Here is a 22,457-nt window from a genome sequence, read left to right on the forward strand (position 1 = left end):
GTTTTGACTGAAGAAATTTTATAGTTTGCATTACAAGAATAACTTGTTCTGAGAAAATCAAGCTGAATAATACTGATTCATGGCTTGTAACATTGCTGTTGGATGGCTGTCAAATAGAAAATAGATCTCATTAAGAAAGGTTTCTCTAGAGATTGTTCCATATTTTCTCCCCTTTTTAGTGTAGAAGCAAATGTTATTTTAAAAACAATATTTTCTTTTCCCCCTCAAAACCACCACCGTCAGAGATGGGTATGTTTACATTAATCGGCACTAAGTAGAAGAAAGGATCTGAAAGGCAGGCAGCCTGCCAGGGATGTCAAGGGACTGGCTGTCCTTCAGAGAGGGTGGGCCGCTAAAAGGAGATTAACCTATGGAACTGGGCCTGGGCGAGTGTGAAGATTCCCAGCATTTTACCTTATCAGCGATTCTGTTTTCTTCCATGGCTTCCAGGTACCGATGGCACATTATTTTTTACCTGAAAATTAGAGTTTATTAAAATACCTCTAATTTGACAGAGGGAGAAACTCCATTTGTAAAATCCCTTGAAGGTAGTGATGAAGCATATTACTGTAACATTTGGATAGGGGTTTCCTTTATTGTGGTAAAATATAAATAGTAATACAATTTACCATTTTAACATTTATTTATTTATTTTTAGAGTCAGGGTCTTGCTGTCACCCAGGCTGGAGTGCAGTGGTGCAATCATAGCTCATTGCATCCTCAGACTCCTGTGCTCAAGCCATCCTCTTGCCTCAGCCTCCTGAGTAGCTGGGATTACAGGTGGGTGCTACCATGCCTGGCTAATCAAAAACAACAACAACAGCAACTTTTGTAGAGATGGGGTCTCGCTCTGTTGCCCAAGCTAGTCTTGTACTTCTGGCCTCAAGCAATCTTTCCACCTGGCCTCCCAAAGCCCTGGGATCACAGGCATGAACCACCGCACACGGCCTCATTTTCAACATTTTTAAGCATATAGTTCAGCGGCATTAAGCACATTCACGTTGATGTACAACTACCACCACTATCCATTGCCAGAACCTTTTCATCTTCCCAAACTGAAACTCTGTACCATTTAAACAATAGTCCCCATTTTCCCCTTCTCTTAGCCCCTGGTAACCTTCATTCTGCTTTCTTCTCTATGAATTTCCCTATTCTAGATATTTCATATAAGTAAGTGGAATCATGTATTATTTGTCCTTCTGTGTCTGGCTTATTGCACTCAGCATAATCTTTCGAAGGTTCGTCCACGTTGTAGCATGTGTCAAAATTTCATTCCTTTTTAATAGTCGTGTAATATTTTATTGTATATATATAACAATTTGTTCATTCATTCATTTGTTGATGGATGTTTAGGTTGTTTTCACTTTTTGGCTATTGTAAATAATGCTATAAACATTACCTATTTTCTTGTTTTTGGTGTATAATTAGGAGTGCAGTTACTGGGTCACATGATAATTCTACATTTACTTTTTTGAGGATCTACCAAACTCTCTCCCACACCTGCTAAGCCATTTTACATTCTCATCAACCATGTGCAGATTTTTCCACATTCTTGATTTTTCCTCATTGTTGCTGACACTTGTTATTTTCTGTTTTGTTGACAAGAGCCATCCTAGTGGGTATGAAGTGGTAACTTGTGATTTTGGTTTGCACTCATTCCCCTAGTAACTAATGATGTTGAACCTCCTTTTATGTGCTTATTTGCCATTTGTATATCTTCTTTGGAGAAGTGCCTATTCAAATGCTTTGCCCCTTTTGAATTGGGTGGTTTGTTTTTTGTTGTTGTTGAGTTGTAAGAATTTTTAGATATATTCTGTTAACTTTTTTCTTTTTTGCCTCAATTTCCTGGTGATGAGATATATTCTGGATGTGTATCCCTTATCAGAAGTATGATTTGCATAGAATATGGTTTTTAATGGGATGTTTCTCGAGAAACTACATTTTTTTCCATCTATTTATGTAAGTGTCTTTTCACATCTAAGGTAATTACTTCTGTGGAATTCCATAACATATGGTCATGTAAATAAAACGAATAAAACATTTTTAAAAATTTCCTGTTTCTAAAAACCCACAAATTTTTGTTCACATTAATTTTAAATAAATCATGGTTAGAATAAAAGATACCTAGCCAGCATAAGAGATAACAGTCCAGTGTGTGATATAACATTCAATGACACAGCATTTATTCTTCAAATGAAATTTGAAGGGCCATTTGGCCTTTGTAGCTGTAGAAATTTGATCAGTGAAGAAAAATTAGCTGCCATTCCTTAGAGTCTTTGTTATTTTTCCCTTGGTGTTCTCTTTATTTAAAACTTCCGTTTGATTTAAAAGAGTTGTAAAGCATGTGGATTAGAAATAAGAATTTTTGGCCAGGTACAGTGGCTCATACTTGTAATACTAGCACTTTGGGAGGCTGAAGTGGGAGGATTGCATGAGACATAGCAGGAAAATATAGCAAGACCCTATCTCTGTTTTCAAAACAATAAACAAAACTTTTAAAAAATATAACAAAGGATATAAGATTTTTTTTTTTTGAGACAGGGTCTTGCCCTTTATCTAGGCTGGAGTGCAGTTGTACAATCTCGGCCCACAGTAGTCTCGAACTCCCCAGCCTCAAGTGATCCTCCTACCTCAGCCTTCCTCGTAGCTGAGACTATAGGCTTGCAGAGCCACACCTGGCTAATTTTTGTTTTTTGTTTTTTGTTTTTGTTTTTGTAGAAATGGGGTTTGGCCATGTTGCCCAGGCTGGTCTCGAACTCCTGGGCTCAAGCCATTCGCCTGCCTCAGCCTCCCAAAGTGCTGGGATTACAGGTGTGATGCACCGTGTCTGGCCGGAAATAATAATTTTTAAAACAGCTCCAGTTCTGCCTTTTCATATTGATATATTGATTAGTATTAATGAAAATCTGGCGGTAACTGTAACTAACAAAAGAAGATACTCAAAAGAAGTGTAAGACCTTTTGAACAGAATAAGAATGATTAAGATTTTCAGGAAGAGCGAATTATAACAGAGAAAGAATGGGAGTGGGGTAAAACAACCAAGTCGATTTCAAGTAATTAAAGTCTAGATGAGGGTTTCTCAGCCTCCACTCTGTTGGCATTGGGAGCCCGATCATTCTCAGGGCTGTCCTCCAACTTGTAGGATGTTTAACAGTATCCCTGGCCTCTGCCCACTAGATGCCAGTGGCACCTCCCTCCCCCAGTTACAACAACCAAAAATTTCTGCAAGCATTGCCAGATGTCCCCTGGGGGGCGAAATCATCTCTGTCTTCCCTCAGTGCTCAAGTGTGATAAGAGCCTGAGCTGAGTTCTAATGGCAGAATGGTGATAAAAGGATGAAAACAAGTGAAATCTCAAGTAAAGGAAAAGAAGAAAATTATCAATAATTAATATGTATTAAGCATCTACTATATCCTAGGCACCACTGGGTGCTATGGTCATTCAACATAAATAACAATAAGAATTTATTGAACACCTCTTTTATGGGAGAGATTGGAGCTACAGAAATGAGTAAAATACTTGCTGCCTTTAAAGGCTTTGTTGTTCAATAAAGAGACAAATGGACAATAAATTGTAGTTCCAAGTGAAAATAGAAATATGTACAAGGTACTGACTGAGAAGATAATTTTATTTGGGGAAGTCACAGAGCCCTGGGATGTCTGAGCTGTGGTTGAAGGGTGAGTAGCAGTGTTGCCCTGTGGAGTGGGTTTTGCAGACGAGGTAATAAATTGCCTGAAGCAATGTATTTGCCCATGGACTTTTAGTGGCTAAATTGAAGACCAAGCAGGTGGCAAAGCTCTCTCCAGACTGTCACTGCCGTCCAGGGAATAAAAGGCCCAGACCATAATTAAAGCTGGGATGATTGCGTAGGGCAATTATACATTTTCCCTGAGGCTTGAGTAGAGTGATTCGCACCTGGCTAATCCCAGCGCCATGCAATTTTAGTGACAGTTTATACACTTCACATATTGTTGTAAATCGTTATCCAGGCAAGGAAGAGTCACGTATCTAACTCCCACCAGGTATCATACTGCCTGCCAAGTTACATTGACAACACATTGTTGATTTTGAAAAAATCAAATAAGTAAGAGGTACACTTGCATCCTCTGCTTAACAATTTCTTTATTAACCAGCAGTAGGTGTGGTGTAATGGAACCTAGAAACAGATGGGACCATGTGGCTTGATTTGTGGAGTGGCAATATATTGCTTAATCTCTTACATGGCAGTATTTGCTATGTAAGACAAATAGTTATTCAGTGGCAGTTTACATAATATATATTAACAGTAGGGTGCTCTTTGGACTTCCATAATTATTTATATTTTAAATATTTTACATTGGAAAAGTAAATAGTATGCATCAAAGAAAATTGCTAATGAGGTTCTTAAGCTGCATCACGTGTGCCCTGTAATTCTGCTTTTTCTTCACTGGCTTCTGTTCCATTAGCAACAGTAATGTTCAGACTTGCTGATGTCACTGCCCAGTTATTTAATTTGACTAAAAGTGTTGTGTGATAATTGTGTTTATTTAAGATTTTGTTCAGAATGTTTTTAAAAAGGTCGCTATGTTACTTTTGCATTATATATAGTATGATTGTAAAATTAATTTATCTAGAAGAATTACTTGTATACACTAAAAGTTTTGGAGACTTTTGAGATAAGATGCAAAAGCTATTTTCTCTCGGTTCAAAGAAAACAATTTCATCTTACCTGATGTTTTATTTTTGAAAAAAATGTTTAATGCGATAGTTACTGATTTTTAGTTTTGGTACATTTGAAATACTAAAGACTGACTTGCACACAATAGCTGCTGCTGTTTGCTCACTCTGCCATTGAAGCCTTGAAATGGCCCCTCGAGGCCGGGCGTGGTGGCTCACGACTGTAATCCCAGCACTTTGGGAGGATGACGCAGGTGGTTCACGAGGTCAGGAGTTCGAGACCAGCCTGACCAACGTGGTGAAACCCCGTCTCTGCAAAAAATACAAAAATTAGCCTGGCGTGGTGGTGCGTGCCTGTCATCCCAGCTATGCAGGAGGCTGAGGCAGGAGAATGTCTTGAACCCGGGAGGAGGAGGTTGCAGTGAGCTAAGATGGCGTCACTGCACTCCAGCCTGGGTGATAGAGCAAGACTCTGTCTCAAAAATAAAAAACAAAAAACAAACGAAAAAAAAGAAAGAGCCCCTCGGCACTAGAGCCCAAGGTCTAGGCCTCACCTCCTCCCTGCCATATAAACTCCTCTTTGACAGAAATTACTCAGCCATGGTATTTTCTTCCATGCCTCTTATACTCCCATCCTCACGCTTATCTCAGCTGTGGATGACTTTATCTTTTCAGGAGCCCACTCATTCGTTTAGCAAACATCAAGCACATAATATGTGTCAGGCTCTATTCTAGGTGCTAGGGTACAGTGGTGAACAAAATGGACAAACGTCCGTATCCTAATTGAGGCTGTATTGTGCTAGGGAAAGAGACAATAAATAATTTTTAAAAAGTAAAATACAACACAGCATTGAAAAAGAAGAACAGGGCTGGGCGCGGTGGCTCACACCTGTAATCCCAACACTTTGGGAGGCCGAGACTAGCAGATCACGAGGTCAGGAGTTCGAGACCAGCCTGGCTAACATGGTGAAACCCAGTCTCTACTAAAAATACAAAAAAAAACTAGCTGGGCGTGGTGGTGGACGCCTGTAGTCCTAGCTACTTGGGAGGCTGAGGCAGGAGAATTACTTGAACCCGAGAGGCGGAGGTTGCTGTGAGCTGAGATCGCGCCACTGCACTCCAGCCTGGGTGGCAGAGTAAGACTCCATCTCAAAACAAAAAAAGAAGAACAAAGTTGAAGTACTCACATTTCCTAATTTTAAAACTTAACTACAAATATATAGTAATCAAAATAGTGTGGTATTGACAGAAGAATAGACATAGAGATCAGTGGAATAGAATTGAAAGTCCAGAAATAAACCCAAACATCTGTGGCCAATTGATTTTTCACAAGGATTTCAAGACCATTCAATGGAAAGCAGTCCAGTTCTTTATTCAGTGGAGAACAGTCTCTTCAACAAATGGTGCCGGGGCAACTAAACAGCCACATGCAAAATAATAAAGTTAGATCCCTACCTCACACTAGATATAAAAGTTGACTGAAAATGATCAATAACCTAAACATAAGAGCTAAAACCATAAACTTTTAGAAGAAAACAGTGGTAAATATTTATAACCTTGGAGTTGGCAATAGATTCTTAGGATACCAAAAACATGAATAACAAAAGAAAAAGATTTCATCAAAATTAAAAACTTGCATGCATCAAATGACATAATGAAAATAAAAAGACAATATTCAGAAAAGGAAAGAGTATTTGCAAATAATGTATCTCAGGGTCTATATATCCACCATATGTAAGGAACTTTTAACAATGCAACAGCAAAAATACAAACAACCCAATTTTAAAGTGGGCAAAGGACTTGAATAGATATTTTTCCAAAGAAGACATACAAATGGACAGCAAATTTGCTCAATATCATGAGGCATTAGAGAAATGCAAATCAAAATCACAGTGGGCTGGGCACAGTGGCTCATGCCTGTAATCCCAGCACTTTGGGAGGCCGAGGCAGGGAGATCATTTGAGGCTAGGAGTTCAAGACCAGCCTGGCCAACATGGCAAAACCTCGTCTGTACTAAAAGTACGAAAATTAGCCGGGCATGGTGGCACCTACCTGTAGTCTCAGCTACTCAGGAGGCTGAGGCAGGAGAATCACTTGAACCTGGGAGGTGGAGGTTGCAAAAAAAAAAAAAGGCCCAAAAAACAAAAAAGAAGCCAAACCCACAGTGATATATCACTACGTATCTACTAAGATGCTATAATAAAAACAAACAGTGAAAAATAACAAGTGTCAGTGAGGATGCAGAGAAATTGGAATTTTCATACATTTCTGATGGGAATGTGAAATGGTTCAGATGGTGTGGAAAATAGTGTGGCAGTTTCTCAAAAAGTTAACCATAAAACTACTGTATGACCCAGCAATTCCACTCCTAGGTATATGCCCCAAAGAACTGAAAACAGCTATTCAAACAGCTACTTTTGCACAAATGTTTATAGCAGCACTATTCACAATAACCTGAAGGTGGAATATGGACTATATCTATCAATTGTTTATACACACACAAACACACACGTGTGATTCATCACACACAGTGTATGGTTTCATTTATGTGAACAATTCAGAATAGGTAAATCTATAAAGACAGAATGCAGATTGGTGGTTGCCAGGGTCGATGGGGAGGGAAGAATAGGAAAAAACTGCTGAATGTGTGTAGGGTTCTGTTTTGGAGTGATCGAAATGTTTTGGAACTAGGTAAAGGTGATGGTTACATAACACTGTGAACATATTAAATGCCACTGAATTGTTCATTTTAAAATGGGTGATTTTATGTTACGTGCATTTCACTTTAATAAATTTTTTTTAAAATAAGTAAAATAATTTACATTTACGTGTGTGTGTGTGTGTGTGTGTGTAGTCATAGTGATAGTTTTAGTGGTAAGTCCTTTTGGGAAAAATAAATCAGGAAGGGTTGATAGTAAGGTAGGGGTGGTGGGGGTTTGCAGTTTAAAATAAGATAGTCGGCCGGGCGGGTGGCTCACGCCTGTAATCCCAGCGCTTTGAGAGGCTGAGGCGGGTGGATCACGAGGTGTCAGGAGTTCGAGACCAGCCTGACCAACATGGTGAAACCCCATCTCTACTAAAAATGCAAAAATTAGCTGGTCATGGTGGCGGGCGCCTGTAATCCCAGCTACTCAGGAGGCTGAGGCAGGAGAATCGCTAGAACCTGGGAGGTGGAGGTTGCAGTGAGCCGAGATCACGCCACTGCATTCCAGCCTGGATGACGGAGTAAGACTCCATCTCAAAAAATAAAAATAAAAATAAAATAAGATAGGGAAGGCTTCACTAAGATATTTGAGTAAAGTTCCAAAGCAGATGAGGGCAGCAGCCATGTGTATACTAACACGAAGAACGTTGGAAAAACAGTAAGTGCTTTGAAATAGTTGCATATTTGGTATGTTTGAGGGAAAGTAAGGAGGCATTTGTGGTAGGAGTAGAGAGAGCAAGGGGGAGAGTAGAAGGAAAAGAAGGCAGGAAGGTAACGGATTCGTGCTCAAGCAGGATCATTCTAATATGCCACCAGTACTGAGAAGTAGTGGTGTAGGACCTTGCAGGCCATTGTAAGGCTTCTGGATTTTACTTAGAGTGAATCAAATCTTTGGAGAGTTTGGAGCAGGGAAAGATTGTGACCCAACTTATGTTTTAATTGGGCCAACATGGCTGTTGTGTTATGAATAGAGGGACTAGTGTAAAGCAGGGAGACCATATAAGCCTACTTTAATAATTCTTTTTTTTTTTTTTTTTGAGATGGAGTCTCGCTCTGTCGCCCAGGCTGGAGTGCAGTGGCGCAATCTCGACTCACTGCAAGCTCCGCCTCCCGGGTTCACGCCATTCTCCTGCCTCAGCCTCTCCGAGTAGCTGGGACTACAGGCGCCGCCATCACGCCCGGCTAATTTTTTGTATTTTTAGTAGAGACGGGGTTTCACCGTGGTCTCGATCTCCTCACCTCGTGATCCGCCCGCCTCGGCCTCCCAAAGTGCTGGGATTACAAGCGTGAGCCACCGCGCCCGGCTGCCTACTTTAATAATTGAATGAAATGTTCTGCTTCTGCTTTTCACATACTACACAATCTCATCCAAACTAGTTTCCTTTTCCCCTCATATGCTGATAAATTTAGGATTCCATCCTTCAGTTCAGGCTCTCCTTTGAGCTCCAGACCCCGAACCCACCTACCAACTGAATTCCATTTTGATATTGTGCTTCCCCCAACTCTCTATCCAGCTCACTACCTCAGACTCAGTAAATCCAAGATGGATGTCTTTGCGTCTGTGTTACCCCCAGCTTCATTTAGTTCCTCCTGAATTTGTCATTTTGATGAATGGCATGCCCAGGTGCCCAAGAAATCTGGACTCTTCCTACTTTATTGATCCCTAGTCAATAGTCAAGATTTTGCGATATTCTACATACTTTTTCATGTAAATTTTAAAATTTATCAACATATACAAAAAAGTACTGCTAGGAATTTGGTCAAAATGGCATGGAATCTATAGATTGATTTGGGGAGAACTGAAATCCTAACATTATTGATTTTGCACATCCTTGAACATGGTGTATTTCTTCATTTAATTTCTTTCTGCAGTGTTTTGCAGCTGTCATTTTTGAGTTCTCCCCCCACTGCCCCACCTTTTTTTGGTTAAATTTATTTCTAAGTGTTTTATGGTTTTTGAGCTATTGTAAATGTTTTCACTTTTTAATTTTCCATTTGTTTGCTGCTGGTAAATAGGAATATAATTGTTTTTGTACATTTACCTTGTATGCTGCAATTGCTAAATTCACTAATTAGTTTCAACAGTTTTTTCAAATTTTTTTTGGTAGATTTCTTTAGGATTTCCTTACTTTGTTCTTTCTGTTGCCTGTGAATGCAGAAAATTTTTCATTTCTAATCTTTTTGCTTGTTTTTGGTTTTGTTTGTTTGCTTTATTGCACTGGCTAGGACATCCATACAATCATGAATAGCAGTGGTGAGAGTAGATTTCTGTGCTTTGTTTCTAGTCTTAGGAGAAGTATTCAGTATTTCACCACTAATTACTATGTTAGCTATAGGTTGTAGTTACCCTGTACAGATTGTGGAAGTTTCCTTCTATTTCTAGTTTGGTGAGAATTAATAATTTTTTAAAACTCATGAATGGGTATTGAATAGTGTCAAATTTTTTTTCTGCGTCTATTAAGATGATAGTATGGCATTTCTCCTTAATTTTGTTAGTATAGTGAAACATGCTAATTTGTTTTCAAATTTAATGCCAGTTTTGCATTTCTGTGATAAACTTCATTTGGTCAAAGTGTGTGTTAGTCCTTTCTATACTGCTGGGTGTGATTTGCTAATATTTTGTTAAGGATGTGTACATCTATTTTTCTGAATACTCTTTGTGTTTTCTTTTTTCTTCTAATATAAGATTTTTGCATCAGGGTTATGCTAGCCTCACAAAATTATTTGGGAACTGTTTGCTCCTTTGTGTTCTGAAGAGTAGGTGTATAATTTCTTCTTTAAATGTTTTTGATAGAGCTCTCCAGTGAAACCATATGGGCCTGGTGATTTTTCCTGGGAAAGTTTTAAATTGTGAATTCGATTTCTTTAATATATATAAAGCAGTTCAAATTTTCATCTTTCTGTGTAGACCAACTATGTTACCTACCCCTAATAAGGGTAAACCACACCCTTATTAAGACATAGGACATTTTGGCCGGGCGCAATGGCTCACGCCTGTAATCCCAGCACTTTGGGAGGCTGAGGCGGGTGGATCACGAGGTCAGGAGGTTGAGACCATCCTGGCTAACACAGTGAAACCCTGTCTCTACTAAAAATACAAAAAACAATTAGCCAGGCGTGGTGGCGGGCACCTGTAGTCCCAGCTACTCGGAAGCCTGAGGCAGGAGAATGGCGTGAACCCAGGAGGCGGAGCTTGCAGTGAGCCAAGATCCCACCACTGCACTCCAGCCTGGGCAACAGAGAGAGACTCCATCTCAAAAAAAAAAAAAAAAAAAAAAAGACATAGGACATTTCTGTTACCTTGGAATGTTTCCACTAATGAACTTTGGGTAAATAGCTCCTTGTAAGTCATGAACTGCATGAATTGAGCAATTATAACTGAAAATACAAATGCATTATACCTTTTTTACCCAATCAAGTAAGTTTTCTTTCATTAGCAGTTTTCAAAAAAAAAATAGGAATTTTTCTACGTTTGTTTTTATGAAAAGCAGGTTATCAAATTCTGCATTATTATTTTTTATTTAGGAAGATGTTAACTTTCTAATTTCCTTTGAAGATATCCCACATTTTGTCAGTTGATGCCAGTTTTCAAATAGACAGTCATGAATAGATTGTAGATTTCATGTGCTGTGGGAGACTCTCTTGTATAGCAGGTTGGGCTTAAGCAGAAAGGGCTTTGCCACAGTATGGAATACTACGAAGCAGTTACCAAAAATGAAGCAGATTTATGTCCTGCTAACAGAAAATATCCTCAAGCAAGTTGCAGAATGCTTGAATCTCTTTAAAAATTCAAACTAATGCTATATTTTTTGTAAGGACTTTGATATGTAAAGATATGCAGAGTAAAATATCTGTAAATAAGTCCAAGCTAATTTTAGTAGTCATACCAAAGAGTGCATAAGGATTTGGGAACTGTGGTTGATGGTCAGATGAGATTTAACCTGATTATAAATGTTTGAATTTTCAAAATAATAGCAGATTACTGTAGAACTTATGTAATTAGAACTGCGAAGGGCTGTGGCAGATTTACTGATGACTAGAGGGAAAATGCCTCCAGATTTTGTTTTTGTTTTTGTTTTAGCAGTTACTTTGAAGCTGTTGAAAACCAACTCATAAAATCTACACATAGTGTTCTAAATCTGTTTTTTTTTTTTCAAATTATGGCATAAGAACGTATTGCAAGTAAAGTTCACATGCAACTTAGAATTCAGATAAAAGTTGGATATTACTCTTGCTACCTCAAAACTTTAAAAACATTAAGTACTTAATAACATGAAAATGCTTGGAGTATACCATTCATTGAAATAGGCAGAATATAAGATATATTTATAAATGAATTATTTAAAAATGTTTATTTAGAAAAAAGAGATACACAAAAATGTTAGTAGTGATCGGTTTCTCTGGGTGGATAAACAGTGGTTATTTGAGCCTTCTTTTTTAGGAACTTTTCCATATTTTTCTATTTTTTTGGCTTGTTTTTCATTCACACAAATTTCCGAGAAGGGAAGAGAAGAAAGAAAATTCTTAGCATTTACAAGCATGCTACAGGGAATTCTGGTGCTTTATAACAGGAGAATGGTAGGATCAGATATGCATTTTAGAAGTCTGGCAATTTGTAGAAGAGATTTGGGAGGTCTGGAGGGAGATCAACAGATGGAGAGGAAGAGTTGTTTTTGAAGGATGTTTAGTAAATAAAAAGTCAGCCAGGTCTGGTGTCTCGCACCTGTAAGCTCAACACTTTGGGAGGCTGAGGTGAGTGGATTGCTTGAGCCAAGGAGTTCGAAACCAGCCTAGGAAACATAGAGAGACCTTGTCTCTACAATAAATCCAAAAATTAGCTGGGCACGGTGGTGTGTGCCTATAGTCCTAGCTACTCGGGAGGCTGAGGTGGGAGGATTGCTTGAGCCCGGGAGGCAGAGTTTGCAGTGAGCCGAGATCGTGCCACTGCACTTCAGCCTGGGTAACAGAGTGAGACCCTGTCTCAAATAAATAAATAAATAAATACTCAACAGGATTGGCAACAGGGTGGGTGGGAGTAGAATGAAAGAATAAGGGAGAGGTTAATTTTCTGCCTCTTATGTTTGTCACTTTAAAACTAAGTCTTTTCAAATCTATTTTGTAACTGCACATTACTTCTGATTTAGGTAACATAAATAGGAAACTGCAATTCTTCTCTTTCTGTGACAATAACTTAAGTCTCTGCTTAGGTAGAAATCACAATTTCAGGCTGACTTGGAAAATACTATTTATTTCAATTAGATTAATATCTGAATATAAAAACTATGATGCAAATCCTTCTAATGTCTTCAACCTGAGTAACTTCACTGGGTAACAGTCCCTAGGCCAACTTAAAAAAAAAAAAAGCACTGAATTTCCTATGCCTAGTATTCAAAACTTAATCTGCGTGCAGCCATTAGCAAAGCAATTTCTCTCCAAATATTGAAATTCACATTGAACACATCTTTCTCTGAAATTCTGCTTAATTTCTATTTAACAATTACCCAATTCTAAAAGATCTTGTGATTATTGAGCAGAATCAGGATTTATGCTCTATCAGTGGTTCTCTACAGAGGGTGACAGGAGATATTTGACAATGTCTGGAGACATTTTTGGTTGTCATCACAATTTGGTGGGAATGTGTGCTACTGGCATTTATAGGTAGAGGCAAAGGATGCTGCTAAACACCCTGTACCGCACAGGACAGCCCCTCCACACAGATCTAGCCTCAGATGTCAGTAGTTGAGAAACCTATGCTAGTTGAGGTTGAGAAACCTATGCCAGATCTTTAGATGGATACAGAGATGCAAGTAAGTTCACAGTTTAGTAAGGGACTAAGGGGTTTCCTCTTAGTCATGTCTAAGAGGATAGGTATATCCACATCACAGGGTTGTTTACAGTTAAGGAAATCATTGGTACATATGGGTATAGAAATTTGGGACTCATTAGAAAAGGAATGACCTGGGAACATTGAGGAGGATGTAGATTTGAGGATTTAGGGTTGATGGAGCGGTGGAGGAATCTAACTGGTTAATCTAACCTAAAGCTGACAGGTGCTGGCTGGAACTGACTGCAGGAGATTGAGGTGAGTGCTAAGTAAACAGGCAGTTTGGAGCCCCTCACTACCAGACAATTCAGGGAAAACTGATAGTCCTCCTTGCCATGGAAGTGAAGGAGAGTGTGACGTAAGGGAATTTGTCATAAATCATGGCCAAGTAGTGCTCTTGGGGTGTGAGATGTTTCTACAAGGGCTGGTTCACTGCTGTCTTTTTCATGGCATCATTTGCATTTCTCAGTGAGACGTCACTTGGGGGCTAAAGGAATCACAGGCTCCAGGGGAGGTGGGGTTCTCCACTGGGACCTCAATCAGTGTGATGCCACACAGGATAAGTGACATATGATAAGTACAAAGCATCGGGCAGGGGATCGGGAGGACTCCATGGAGGTGACTGGACCTAAAAGAGGAGAGAGGAAGAGGTCAGGAAGCAGAAAGACAGGAATGAAGATACGGAGACAGGAATGAAGATACGGAGACAGGAATGATGATACGGAGACAGGAATGAAGATACGGAGACAGGAATGATGATACGGAGCCAGGAAAGAGTTTCTAGTCTATAACGAATAATTTCATTCTTGGGCTCCTCACTAATTGTTCCATGTGTTAGTTTTGTAACTTTATGAGTTGTTGTATTAGTCTGTTCTCACACTGCTGATAAAGACATACCAGAGACTGAGTAATTTAGAAAGAAAAAGAGGCTTAATGGACTCGTAGTTCTACATGGCTGAAGAGGCCTCACAATCATGGTGGAAGGCAAAATGCACGTCTTTCATGGCAGCAGACGAGAGAATGAGAGCCAAGTGAAAGAGGAAACCCCTTAGAAAACCATCAGATCTCATGAGACTTATTCACTACCAAGAGAACAGTATGGGGGAAACTGCCCTCATGATTCAATTATCTCTCACCAGGTCCCTCTCACATGTGGGAATTATGGGAGCTCCAATTCAAGATGAGATTTGGGTGGGGACGCAGCCAAACCATATCAAACCATAGCGGTTGCCCAATAAATACTGTTCTTAACCTTCTTATTCATTGTTCTAAGGCTATTCTAGTTATGGATTAAGATTCTTATTTTTTCTTAATCTTTGAACTTTTGTTGAACTTATATCTGGTAAGAAATATTGTTAACAGCAGGGACCATGTTACATAAAATTGTCTAGGATTTTGTTTTAAATTAATTAAAATATTTTTTAATATTTGATACATTCAAAAGAATATGTAGCACACTTACAAAAATTATGATGGAATATTATAATAATACAACACATAATGTGACAGTATAACATACTAATGCCACATCTTCTTCTTGGGCTACTCCCCTGCCTTCTGCTCAGAAGCATTAATTTCTGAATTTTGTGTTTTTATTGTCTTGATTTTTAAAATGAAATTTAATCACATATGTATCTCTAGGATACTTAGTGTTTATTTCTTTTTAAACTTTATAAGAATGATTTCATACTCTATGTCATCTTCTAGGCCCTGCTGTTTTTCACTAAATGTTATATTTCTAAGATTAATCTGTGGATATCATTAATATGTTTTTATTACTATATGAAATTCAATTGTAAGCTTATTTCATCATTTATTTATCCATCCTCTAGTCGATGGATATTTGGGTTATTTTCAGATTTTTGCTTTTTTGAATAATGCTGCTATGAATATTCTAGTATGTGCAGTGGTTTATATATATATATATATATATTACTCTCCACAGAATATGTACAATAGTTTCTTTAGGGAAGTGGCTTTCAATTAAAAAAAACAAAACTATAATCCAATAGGACATATACACAAATACCTCTATTCATCTCTTCAAAAACTTCAAGAAGTAGTATTTTTCCCTACTATCAACAATGACTGATAAAATCTAGTCCATTTTTTAAAATGCTGGTTGAGATCCAATGAATTGGTTTCATTAATCATTTCTACCTGATGTTTGGAAACTAGCCTAGGTTATATACTTTGTTGTGGAATTGCTATGTCTTATAATATACAAATTTCAACTTTACAAGATAATGGCAAATTATTTCCAAAGTTCTTGAACCGACTGTTTCTATAAATTCTTATTATTCACATTCTTATCAACACTTGCCAATGCAGACCAAATTTGTTTTCTACAAGAAGTCTATTAAGTTAGTAAATTATATGAAGATATTTTAATGATTTTTACTTAATGTTCTAATTCTATAACTAAACATTTCTGGCCCCCAAAAGTGCCAGTGTTTCTAGAAGACTGGAGAATGCTGAGTTGTCTTATATTCTAATTGAGATTTTGCATAGGAATGTCTTCACATTTTCTTAAAAGTACTTCTTGCTTATTATTCTCTTTGCTTTGCTGCTCAAGGTTACAACTATTGATCTATGTCAGTTGTGGCTTCGTGCTGGATTATTTTAAAGTTAAGCATCACTGATAAGTTATCTACTTAGTAAAACTTAAACCTACTGAGAAAACAGCTCCGTCGTTCCTGATGTAGTCCGATCCATTTCACTCTCAGAAGACTGGAATGTTTCTGGACAGTTGGTGATGTCAACTTTAAAGCACAAATGATGGTTAAATTTATAAAAGCAGATGGTTTAGTGGAAAATTTTGGTTGATTTTTTCAAAATATGGTTTTTAATATCTGAAGCGACACAGGAAGAACTTAGTGTAGTTAGTTTGTGGGCTTTTCCATAATTTTTAAGGTTGAGAATGTCTTTTCTGATATTTTCTTTGCACTTGCTAGGGTGGTGCTTTGATAGGCTGGTGTATTCTCTCTTGGCTTTTGCTGTGTTTCATGACTCCTTAGCACATAAAAATCTACTTGTTCATCTACATTCAGTGACTAAATCGACATAGGAAGAATTTGTGCTCTGTGCAATGACCAACTTCATTATTCATAGGATATGTATCCTCCGTGACTTTGTAAGGTTCTTTCCTTAACATCTGTCTGACCTGAGTGGCTCCAGTTTAAGTTTTCAAGTCAGTGGTACAATGAAGCCTAGTCACCCATTAATACCATTTTATGTGTATTTCAACAATACTACCATCGTCATTGACAAAAATATTTCAACATGGTCTTGTACTCTGTCATTTTCTGTGTGTTTTTCTGGCTTGAGAAGGTACAGAGCTCATTACAATGGATGAGCTCACCGTTACTCCAGGACAGATTCAGTTTTTGGTTTTGTTTTGTTTTTAATTTCTGGAATTCTTTCCCAACCTTAAGAATCCAAACTGCAAATCTAAAGAAGTGCTTGTTTGTGTGGTGGGACTGTAGCATTTAACAGATGCCAGATGGAAGGAGCAGATGAATGATAGTGCAGCAGGATTAGGGCCTAATTGTTGTCATTTCCTCAGTTACACCATAACTACATTTTCAGACTTCCACCTGGAGAAAAATATAGCAAGTTGGATTAGCTCCAGCTTATGCCCTAGAGTCCATCCAGTGCTGACCTAGGGAACAGGGAAGCTGTCCTGTGGGTGCCAGTTACAGATTCTGGGGCTTACTAGGCCAGGTGTAATGAAGAAAATACATTACTTCTGGCTTGGCCCAGAGTTTTAGACTCTCTACAATGAAATCACTCTGTTGCCACCTATGTTTAAATGAAAACAAAATAAAACAAAGCAGCACATCTCCCCCCTCACCTAATAAACCATTTAGTAAGGCCAGAAATAGCACCTCCCCAATCTTTTATTACATTTTTAAGACTCTGAATATTTGAAGCAGGCTAATGGCATCATGACTTAGCGTTCTTATTCCTTAGGTAATGGAGATTTTGAATCTGGGAAAGTATAGCTCATGCCACAGCACCCGGTGCATGATAGAGTCTCCATAAATACTTGTTGACTGAATCAAAGAATGAATGAAAGTGTTGAGAAGTATGTCAGGATGTCTTCCGCAAGGAGGTTTTAAAGGGCTTTTTAGAAATAATCTCTACTCCTAAGCACAAGGAAAGATAGTAACATGTTTTTAGTAGGGCTAGGCAAAATGGCCATTCATTCTTCTTAGGATTTGTATTTCTCAGAGGACCAAAACGGGAAGGAGGAAAAGCGAAAGGTCATTTGTTGGTTTTACCACCATGAACTACAGGCTGGAGTGAAGTTAATACATTTTCTAGTAAGCCCCATAAAAGTGACTTGTGAGTTAGCATATGAGAGATTCTGAATGAAAAATAGGGAACGTTTTGAAGAACATGCTCTGTAGTCTGTGGTGTGTCTGTGATGCACTGTTCCTGCTCTGCCACCAGCTCACATTCCTCCTGTTTTGGCTGAACTGCATTGATTTTGAGAGAGATAGGGGTCATGGGGGTGTGGAGAGGGGAGAGTGGGGGGTAAGAGAAAGGGAGAGACGGTACGAGTGCATACATGTGTGGTTGGAGGGGAGCTCATTTCTCTGGTTCCCAAACAGGCATCAGAGTTTAAAAAGGGCATCCAAACTCTCCTGAGGTGACTTTACAACAATGGGAAGAAAGTTGAATGTGCCTAGTTACCTACAAAACCAATTTTAAACACCTACTTTAAACAAAGAGAAATATCTCTTCCAAATTCAAGCTAAGCTGTTCCACCTGGGTATCGTCTGATATTTAGAAAAATACAATTTATCTGTTTTCTGAAGGACATGCTGGGAACATTGAAAAAAACTGGTTCATTGACTACATCAATAAAATATTGCTTGCAGCATTGTTTACCAAAAAGCTGGAACAGTTGTATAATTCTTAGAGTTTTAAGGATGCTTGGTGTTTTGATGGGCAAAGAGTTATGAAATAAAGTGTCCTCAAAACTAATTTGATTTGTTTTACAGTGATATTCTTCAGGGCCCTTCCAGAACATGTAGATGAAAAGATAAGCACAATACGTTTTAAAAGTTAGAGTTATATTTTGAGAGTAGAAATGTAAATGAGATCTCTTAATTTTACTAAAGGGTATAGATTTTTTCTGACCAAAAAATTAAATATGCCTTTAGAAAACAAAAAAGAAAGAAAAAAATTAGATATTCCTTTCGAAGTAAAATTAGCAGTTACACAGCAAGAGCTTGGTGTAAATGTTTATTGAATAAAAGGATATTTATTCCTGAAAAAGCTGTCTGTGAATCAGATTTTTGTAAATTGAATCATATTTTTACATGTATTATGACTTATTTCATAAGACAAATAATCTTTCCTAAGTTTATATTTTTGATAAACTTAGATTTTCATGGGTCAGAATTGCTGGAGTAAGGACGCCTTATGATGTTGCATAAGATCTGGGGTATTCTTTTTGAGGTTGCCAAAGTATAAGAGGTTTGGTTCTTTTTAAGGGCAATCATTATTTACCAGATGATAAACAATTCAATAAAAATAGATTTCTAAGGATCTACATTTTGTGATTGATAAATCATTCATGCTAAAATAGTTGGCCTTGATGCTGTTCTCCTTGAGAATGTGGGATGTTTTATAAACACATTAAGAGTTACAAATAGAGTAGGGAAGGAAGAAATGATTTCATTGTCAGTAATATAATGATATAATTTTGTGTATACATAAAATTTCAATCAAAGCACTCTAATAAAAATAAAAAAGCCTGTTAGAGGGAGATCTATATTAAGAATTGTCTTTAAGTAACATGGGCCGCTTTGTTCTATGAGTTAAAGGCCCATTTTGCTTCTGTTTTCTCGCTTTTCTGCTGAGTTCTGGCAATTTAATTAGAGTTTTAGGACAAGTAGGAGCTCGTGATGAATGGATTGTCCCTGTTAGTAAGGTGGTCACTGCCTGCTGTCTAACTGGAAAGTGCAAGACTTATCTTGAGCATGAAGGAAACATGGAGCCACATTTTAAAGTAAGTAGCACACAACTTTCTGATGAATACAGGAAACCCAGTGTTCCTGTGGCCTTAACAAGAGCTGGACCAGAATATGTGGGCACCCCAGAGACACTAATCATATTATACTGCTTCAAAGCATTTTGAGGAAGGGTGGGAAAAATGAATCTTTGCTAATAAAATGTTTATTCAGGAATAAATTCAATTATGATTTTTCTTCTGAAGCAGAAGCAGTGTTTGGAAAGACAGTGGGCAACCTATTCCCCACTTTTCTGCCATCCTCAATTTTCTATTGTAATTTTTCTGACTTGGGAGGCATTTTTCAGTTGATACAAAATGCAAACTGAAATGTCTTCCACCCTTCTTCTCCTGTGGCCACGTTCCCTTTCCAAAGGCAACAAATGTGGTCAGTTTCATGTGCATCCTCTCAGGCACATGGAAGTGTTTTCCCTTCCTCTCTAAGCTATTATATTAAAAGGGTTCAAAGGACGATCAAGTTAATCACATCCTTTAGTAAAGCACACAAACACTCTGTATTCCTATTTCAGAATGTCTCCCCACTTCCTCACTTCCAGGTGCCAAGTGTCACGCACATCACAAAACATATTTAGGAGTGTTGTTTTTTTCCCACTTGAGAGCACCGCCTACTTTCATCATCATGTGATCAATGTATGATTTGGGAGTTGATTGCAGTGATATTTTTGCATCTGTTATACATAAGTGCCCAAATACTTGCCTGGCTCTTCTGCCTCTTTATCCAGCTCTGGTCACCTTCTGTATCATAAAGGTGAAAAGAGTCCAGCAGTAAGCTGTATTAGTCCATTCTCACACTGCTATAAAGAAACAGCCTGAGACTGGGTACTTTATAAACAAAAGAGGTTTAATTGACTTCCAGTTTCACATAGCTGGGGAGCCTTGGGAAATTTACAATCATCGCAGAAGGTGAAAGGGAAGCAAGGCACATGTTACATGGCGGCAGGAGGGAAAGAGAGAGAAGGGGGAAGCGCCAGACACTTACCAACAACCAGATCTCATGAGAACTCACTCATTATCACGAGAACAGCAAGAGGGGAATCTTCTCCCATGATCCAGTCACCTCCCACCAGATCCCTACCTCCACAAGTGGGGACTACAGTTCAAGATGAGATTTGGGTGGGGACACAGAGCCAAACCATAACCGTAACCAACTCTGGTTGCAGGCTGAACACCCTGAAACAGCAGTGCTCATTTATTCTGAGAGTGGTGCTCCTTTTTCTGAAACTCCTCAGAGTGGGACCCTTGCAGTGGCTTTGTTGTCAGCCCTTCTGGCTGATGGGCCCCTGCTGGAGTTTGCCTTTTGTTTTCTATGCAGAACACACTTCTGCTTCCCCACACTGTGGCTACTTCCCACCTTTTCCTTGCTCCTCAAATCTGTCACCCCTCCTGCTGCCTGTCTCACTAACTTCTCTGCAACCTTGGAGTTTTTAGAGGGAACACCCTCATCATCCTGTGACCAGATAGACAAACCTGCCTGTATCTGCTCCTGTTTACTCCTCTTCCCTTCTGTTGTCCCACTTCCATCTTTTGCCACATGCATCTCCCCTTTGTATGGATAATCAGTAAAATGAGTAAGATTCTCTCTAGAAGCCTCATCTTTAAACAAAACACAACACGCTGACCTCACCTTCCTAGTAACTGCCACCTCTGCCGGGTCTCCCAGCTCTCTCACCTGTCCTTCTACATTGTTTTCTACTTGCTCCGCCATCTGATCTATTCTCCATATAAGCAGCTAGGATGATCACTTAAAAATGATCAAGTCGGCGAGGCGCAATGGTTCACACCTATAATCCCAGCACTTTGGGAGGCCGAAGCGAGTGGACCACCTGAGGTCAGGAGTTCGAGACCAGCCTAGCTAACATGACGAAACCCTATCTCTACTAAAAATACAAAAATTATCTGGGTGTGGTGGTGTACACCTGTAATTCCAGCTACTCAGGACACTGAGGCAGGAGCATCACCTGAACCCAGGAGGTGGAGGTTGCAATGAGCTGAGATCACGCTGCTGCACTCCAGCGTGGGAGACAGAGGAAGACTCCATCTCAAAAAAAAATAAAAAAGATCAAGTCAGATCATTTAAGTTCTTTGCTTTTCAGACTCATTCAAACTGGACATGGTGGCTCATGCCTATAATCCCAGCACTTTGAGAGGCTGAGGCAGGAGGATCACTTGAGTCCAGGAGTTCAAGACCAGCCTGGACCTCGTCTCTACAAAAAAAAAAAAAAAAAAAGAAAACCCATTCAAAGGCTCCCCTTTGCACTTTAGATAAAACCCATTTTCCATATGCTGCTTTCCAGCTCCAGCAGGACACTCGTGTCTTCCCTTCTTGGCTCACTTCCAGCCACTCACACCCTTGCCCACTCTTCCTTGGCCACAGTTTTTCCTCCAGTTACCCAAATGCATGGAATTCTCTCCACCCCTGTGCCACCCTCTTGGCATTTTTCTCTGGAGGTCTCACTCTGCAGCCCTTGGAGTGGCCGCACTTTCTCGTCCTCTTGATCTCATTGTCACCTCAAGGGGTCTTCACCAGGAAGTCCAAGCAGGTCCCTGGCCCCACAATCATGTTTGTTCCTGCATAAGATTTCATGGCTTGTTAATATTTACATGTTTCATATCCAGACAGTTTCTAAGCCCTGTAAGGGCAAGGGCCATGTCTGCTTTGCTCCCCACTGGGCAGGGCGTGGCACATGACAGGCATTCATATCAGGGCCATTGCTGAGATATGTGAATGAGTGAATGGAGGCTGACATGCAGCTCAGCTCGGGTTTGTCCTTTCCTTTAGGAGACAGAGCCAACCTCTCTGTTGTGCTTCCTGCCCCTTTAGAGCCACAGCGTTTTGGAGATTGAGGAGATCTTGGAGGGCTTCTCTCTCACATTTCCGCCATTTGGGCTCCATCTCCCATCCTCCTGCATTTCAGTACAGCTCAGGCCCAGCCTTGGGTTCAGGGGGTCTTTTGCTGTCCATCTCACCTTGTCAGGGGATGCACCCAGGTTGCTTTCCTCCCATGTCCTTTGGGAGCGGGATTATGGTGCAGTGGCTTAGGATGTATGGAGCCAGACTGCAGGGTCTGAATCCTGGCTTACTAGCGGTGTGACCTTTGCAAGATACTTAATCTCTGTGTACCTTGGTTTCTTCACATGTCAAGTGGGGTTAATGAGCACATGCAGCTGTGACAGTGATTCGGTGAGTAAATGTACTTAAGGCACTTATCATGAAGATAGTCAATATGCAT

General features: G+C 39.3%; 1 protein-coding gene across 3 annotated transcripts in view; it reads left to right on the top strand.

The window, feature by feature from the left end:
- SMAD9 (SMAD family member 9) overlaps window positions 1–22,457 on the top strand; it is an 80,494-nt gene that overhangs the window by 11,507 nt on the left and 46,530 nt on the right. The window contains exon 1 of one of the 3 annotated variants that reach the window (XM_058437664.1): window positions 718–780. The exons of the other annotated variants lie outside the window; for them this stretch is intronic. The gene's annotated coding sequence lies outside the window, so the exon portion shown is untranslated. Of the gene's footprint in view, window positions 1–717; window positions 781–22,457 lie in introns of those variants that run through there. 3 annotated transcript variants of the gene reach the window in all.

This window comes from Hylobates moloch, unplaced genomic scaffold (genome assembly GCF_009828535.3).
Source record: "Hylobates moloch isolate HMO894 unplaced genomic scaffold, HMol_V3 SCAFFOLD_4, whole genome shotgun sequence".
NCBI classification, from domain to species: Eukaryota; Metazoa; Chordata; class Mammalia; order Primates; family Hylobatidae; genus Hylobates; species Hylobates moloch.